Genomic DNA, 6,043 nt, shown 5'->3' with positions numbered 1-6,043 from the left:
TCAGCATTGGTGGTTGGTGCATAAACTTGAATACTGTGATGTTGAAAGGTCTGCCTTGGATTCATATTGAAATAAATCTATCATTTTTGAGATTGTATCCCATTACAGCTTTTCCCACTTTTTTGTTGACTATGAGGGCTACTCCATTTCTTCTACGGGATTCTTGCCCACAATAGTAGATATGATAATTGTTTGAATCGAATTCACCAACTGCTGCCCATTTTAGTTCACTGATGCCCAGGATGTCAATGTGTATTGTTGCTATCTCCTGTTTGACCACATCCAGTTTACCAAGGTTCATAGATCTTACATTCCAGGTTCCTATGCAGTATTTTTCTTTGCAACATCGGACTTTCATTTCATTTCCAGGCACGTCCACAGCTGAGGGTCCTTTTGGCTTTGGCCCAACCACTTCATTAGCTCTGGAGCTATTTGTACGTGTCCTCCACTCTTCCTCAGTAGCATGTTGGATGCCTTCCGACCTGAGGGGCTCAAATTCCAGCATCATATCTTTTAGCCTTTTGTTTCTGTCCATGGAGTTTTCTTGGCAAAGATACTGGAGTGGCTTGCCAGTTCCTGCTCCAGGTGGATTGAGTTTAGTCACCACTATGACCTGTCAATCTTGGGTGTCCCTGCACAGCATAGCCCATAGCTTCTCTGAATTGCTCAATCCCCTTCGCCACCACAAGGCAGCAATTCGTGAAGGGAAGAATCTATATTTAACAGCTCATAACTGGAAGACATGGATAATTCAATCATAGTCCTCTTTTAAAATCTCATCCAAGCACTCCAAACATCAACCAAGCTAATATATGACTCATCATAGAACAAAGCCTGGTTACAAACTCCAAGAAACGTCAGGAAAATTCAAGGTCATATGACTTTTAACACTTGTAAGGCCACACAAACCACTGCTGCCCACAACACGATCTCTAGCATCTAGTTACTTTCAGCTGAGAAGTTGCTTGCCATGATTTACTGAGAGTGTCATCTTAAAAATAGTTTCCTCCCCCTATATTTTCTAATAGTGACATTTTAAAACAGGTTACTGTTTTACACTGCAGATATTTAAATATAAAATTGACCAATAAATTTACAGAGAATAATACTAATAAACACAAAAATAACAAATTAGTACATTTTTTTCATACAGTTTTGTTTTTAATCCAGTTAGCTTTTAATATTGGAATTTTTCCAATTGTACTACTCCCTCACAAGGATGTAGAACATTTTTCTGTTTTTGTTTATTTTAATCTTGTGACTTGCCTCCAGGTCCTGTTGTGGAATAAAAGAAAAATATAAATCCATCTAACCAACCAACATAAGAATCACATTCAAGGTCTATTTAAGAGTGCAAACGCACATTGTCATGACTGTGTCCATTACTGTTTGGCAGTAAATCCTACTGATTTATACATGTCTGTACATGTGTACTCAGAGGTAACCCCCTTTAAGTTCTGTAGGGCTCATGCCAGGTAACTTGCTACAGTGTTGAATGATTAAGGATGGAAATGCATTACTTTGAGAAACCCTTAACAACCCCAAAACCCAGACGATAGAGTTGGTAGTTTTAAATTTCTGGGTACTTACATCTCAGAGGACCTCTCATGGACTATAAATGCCAACATGCTAATAAAGAAGGCACAGAAGAGGCTGTATTTCCTGAGAATGCTCGGCAAGTTAAATTTATCACAGCATTTACTTCTGTCCTACTATCGTAGCACCATTGAGAGTGTCCTAACCTATGGCATTCTGGCATGGTTTGGAAGTAGCTCTGCAGCGGACAAAAAAGCTCTACAGAGAACCATTAAAATTGCCCAGAATATCATCGGGCTCCAGCTACCAACCCTGGATGACATCTTCACATCCCGCTGTCTGAGGAAGTCACACAGCATCCTGAGAGACTCTTCCCATCCTGCTTATAATTTTTTTGAACTGTTACCGTCTGGCAGAAGATATAGAACAATTAAGACTCGGACCACACGTTTTCTAAATAGTTTTTATCCTAGAGCTATAATTGCAATTAATAATGAGCTTAAAGATCACCAGTAGTGAATAATTAGTTGGACTGTGTTACTTGGCCTGAGGTGTAGATGTTTGTATTTTTAGTGGGGGACTTCTAGTGGGTGGGGAGTGTTTGGGGAATGTTATGTGTGTGCATGTGTCTGGTCTCTGGGTGTCTGTGAATTTCGTTGTATGGGTATACTGTGTATATACTTACAATGACAATAAATTATATTATTATTATTAAAAAAACAGGAGAAAATTCTTTTTAGTTTTCTCTATACAGTACTCCCCTCTGTACTGGATGGCAAAAAAATGAAAACATAACTCTTCCTATGAATAATAAATCAAGTTATACTGTTATAAACAAGGAGTGAGTCAGTAAGATCATGATGTAATTGCTAAGATAACTAAGAGGGGAAAAGGAAGACATTTGATTCATTAAGTTCTTACTGTGTTTTGTTAAAAGTATACTACACAGATGGAACCCAATATAAAAATAAAATAAACAAAATTAAAAGTGTTATTATAATTATAAGAAATCTATAAATTAAAGAAACATTATTTGTGCATTAAACAAATAAAATAGAAAGACATTCTTCCTGACAGGCAAATATTTCAGGGATTGTATTCTCGAAAGCTTTCACGGCCGGGATCCGATGGTTGTTATGGTTGTTTTTCAGGCTCTCTGGACGTGTTCTCAAAAACTTCAAGAACATGGCCGGACTGCCCGAAAAACCTACAACAACCATTTCAGGAATTGCACCACTAAATAACTTTTAGGGTGGAATGAAAATGCCACAGCTTCCAGTTTTAGGACTGCTTTTTAAAAAGACAAACAGGTAAAGAAGGAGAGGCCGGTGTCAAATTCATGGAGGATAAACCTATCAACAGCTGTTAGTTTTAATGGTTATATGTGTGTTTTGTGCCATCAAATCAAAACTGACTTACAGAGACCCTAAGAGAGCTGTCAAGCTAAGTGAAATATAAGGCATGGTTTTACCTAGGATAAAATAACTCCATGAGTTTCCATGGTCAGGTTGATTTGAACCCAGGCCTCCTAGGCCATCACTGTATTCACTACACTGCACTCGGTATCCATGGTGGCTATATATTACTGTTAGTATTAGAGGCAGAAGCTCTCTCTGTCTCTTGCTAGGGGACACAAACAGGAGATTGTTATTCTACTGGAATCCTGCTTGTGAACTTCACATAAACTGGCCATTGCAGCAAAAGAATGCTAGCCTTTGTAGGTATTTCGTTCCTTGCACAGTTCTTTTTTTTTGTGTAATAATGATATCAGTGTGATATGCAAAGTCATTCAATTTCACACCTGGACAGTTCTCCTATCCCTGTAATTGATTGTATTTCTGTCAATACTCAGGACCAAACCAACTGGATTAGAAGGCATGTCTACCACATATGAAATTATGTACCAATGCTCCCTCTAAATGTTCTTGAACTCAACTTCCAATTATTCTCTAGCAATACTGAAGACGGCGGAAGTAATAGACACCTAGCTCTACCTCTCCTTTTTTTCTTACCGCAGTGGATGCTGTTCTCACCCTTGAATGCTGCTTGGGGACCATTCTGAAGATGAAGGCAAATGGACTGAGGTTGAATCCAGACAAGATGGAAACCTTTCACGTGGGCAGCCCTGGCATCAGTGGGTTGGGAAACTCCTCCTCCTTTGGACTCTTCCCACGAAGAGTGAGGTTCACAGCTTGGTCATCTGTCTGGACCCGGATCTCACTATGGAAACCCAGGTGGCATCTGTGGTCTGGGCAGCCCATTTCCGTCTTTAGAGGATTGCCCAGCTGCATCCTTATCAGCACTCATGATGCTGATTCATACCTTCATAATCTCAAGAATAGGCTAATGCAGTGCTCTCTACGTGGGGCTACCCTTGAGGCTGATGCAGAGACTTCAACTGGTCCAGAATTTGGTGGCCAGATTAAAAACTGGAGTGAAGAAATTCCAGCACATCTCCCCCACTCTGGCCGCCCTTCATTGGCTACCAGTTCATTTCCGCATTGACTTCAAGGTTATGATGATAACATTCAAAGCCCTAAATGGTTTAGGACCTCGGTACCTATCAGAATGCCTGCTCCCAACAAGAACTGTCCATAATACCTATTCTTCACAGGCAGGGAAATTGGGGGCCTTGACCCCTGAGGGAGGCCCAGAGGGAAAGAATAAGAAATCAGGCTTTCTTGGTGGTCACCCCCATCTATGGAACAACCTGCCTATTGAGATCCTCCTGGCACCCTCGCTGGATGGGTTCAAAAGAGCATTGAAGATCTGGCTCTTCTGCCAGGCTTTCATTGAGCATTAAGATATCAGCCTCCCTTTTACGATCCTTTTTGCCATGCTCTCCATCACCCCTTTTTACCACTTTCATTACCATATGTTTCAATTTACCTTACTTGGTTATGTATTAATTTATTTTTTATCGTGTTTTACTATTGTTGCTCATATTGTTGTTAGCTGCCCAGAGTAGCCTGGTTGCCAGATGGTGTGGGATATAAATTCAATAAATAATAAATAAATAGTTTGTCATTGGGGAGACCCCCTACTCAACACTGGCACCTCTGATTCATGAACTTCCTCATAGTAAGTAAGTTTTTGTGTAGAAAAACTCAACCCATAGATTCCTTCCATTGGTGTGACTTCAGGATGAATATAAAGTCATTGTAGATCTGAAATAGCCTGCATAGGTGTTTTAAACTTTCCTGCAGAAATTTACCGGTCTATAGTCTAATTGCTTCTATACTATATGTACTGTATATCCTCCATGATGGAACTACAGGATCACATGATTGTCCTTACCAATACTTTCATGAAGACACCAGAATTAGGACCAAGAGTGTTAGCTTCTCCAACCTCAGAAGCATTTGAGCCTCAAGAACAAAAAGTCTTGGTACTGCAAAAGACTTCACAAAGGGCCACAACCAGTCCTTGTCCAACATGAATGCTTTTATAATATTAAACATAGCATCATGATTCACAGAACATTAAGAATCTGAACGAAACCAGAAGCCTAAGGAAGCCTTCCTTCAAAGCAGAAAAGTTTCCATAGCAGAGCCCTGTATTGATAGTGTTCTCAGGCTCAGGTTCTATATTTATCCCTATTTTGCAGTGGGTGTTGACAGATGTCAAAATGCAGTGTTGATGCTGTTGTTGTCTCGAGTGCAGATGCTGAACATAAATGTTGCACAGCTTTGGCAGTTTTGATGTCGTGGGTTGGATCAGTCTTCCCTTCCACCAAAGGGAGCATTTCCTGAGCAGAGTTCCACCAGAATGCTCTCACTGTCACAAAGTGGAGGGAGTGGTGGGAATATTCATCTGTTCCCTGCTGCCATCTCTGCAGCCCAGCAATAGATTGGGCAGTTCCAAAAGGTCTCCCTAACCTTTGGAACAGATATGGAGTGCATATGGTCGACCAGACCAGAGTGGTTGACCAGACCAGATGGGCGGGATACAAATCAAATAAATAAATAAATAAATAAATAAATATGGACTAAAGTGGGAGGGAAGATTAATGAAGATCTCCACCACTTTCATTCTATTGGCAGAATTCCTGCACAGGATCAGAAACATCATACAGATAGAAAGAGCTCTTCCATTTAAAGAGGCAGATTCTGACCCCAAGATGGTAAAAACATATACAGTACTGGGTTATGTTTGTGAAAAGATCCCTATAGACTTTTCTTGAGAGCATGGTCTTCCTTCTCCATCAGCAGACCTAACTCTGAATTGTTTGAAGCCCCTTTCATTGATATGCCTTTTGTGATCTTGCTGTTGTGAGTTCAGTAGTTTGAACATTACCATTTGATTCTAAATTGATCCCCTTCTTATTATTGGAATTAGTAATTTTTAACAGTAAATTATATTTAGGTAAATTTCAGTATATTTATATATCTGCTGAGAAGTGCTGGTGTCTAAACAGTGCTAAGCAATGAGTGCATGGTAGCTTGGCCATACAGCCATCAAAGCAGTCAGTTATTATTCCTGTTTTAAAGACTTTTGAAATGAGCCT

Source organism: Pogona vitticeps, chromosome 1, assembly GCF_051106095.1.
Source record: "Pogona vitticeps strain Pit_001003342236 chromosome 1, PviZW2.1, whole genome shotgun sequence".
In the NCBI taxonomy this organism is placed as follows: domain Eukaryota; kingdom Metazoa; phylum Chordata; class Lepidosauria; order Squamata; family Agamidae; genus Pogona; species Pogona vitticeps.
Note: the sequence above shows the minus strand (reverse complement) of the source record.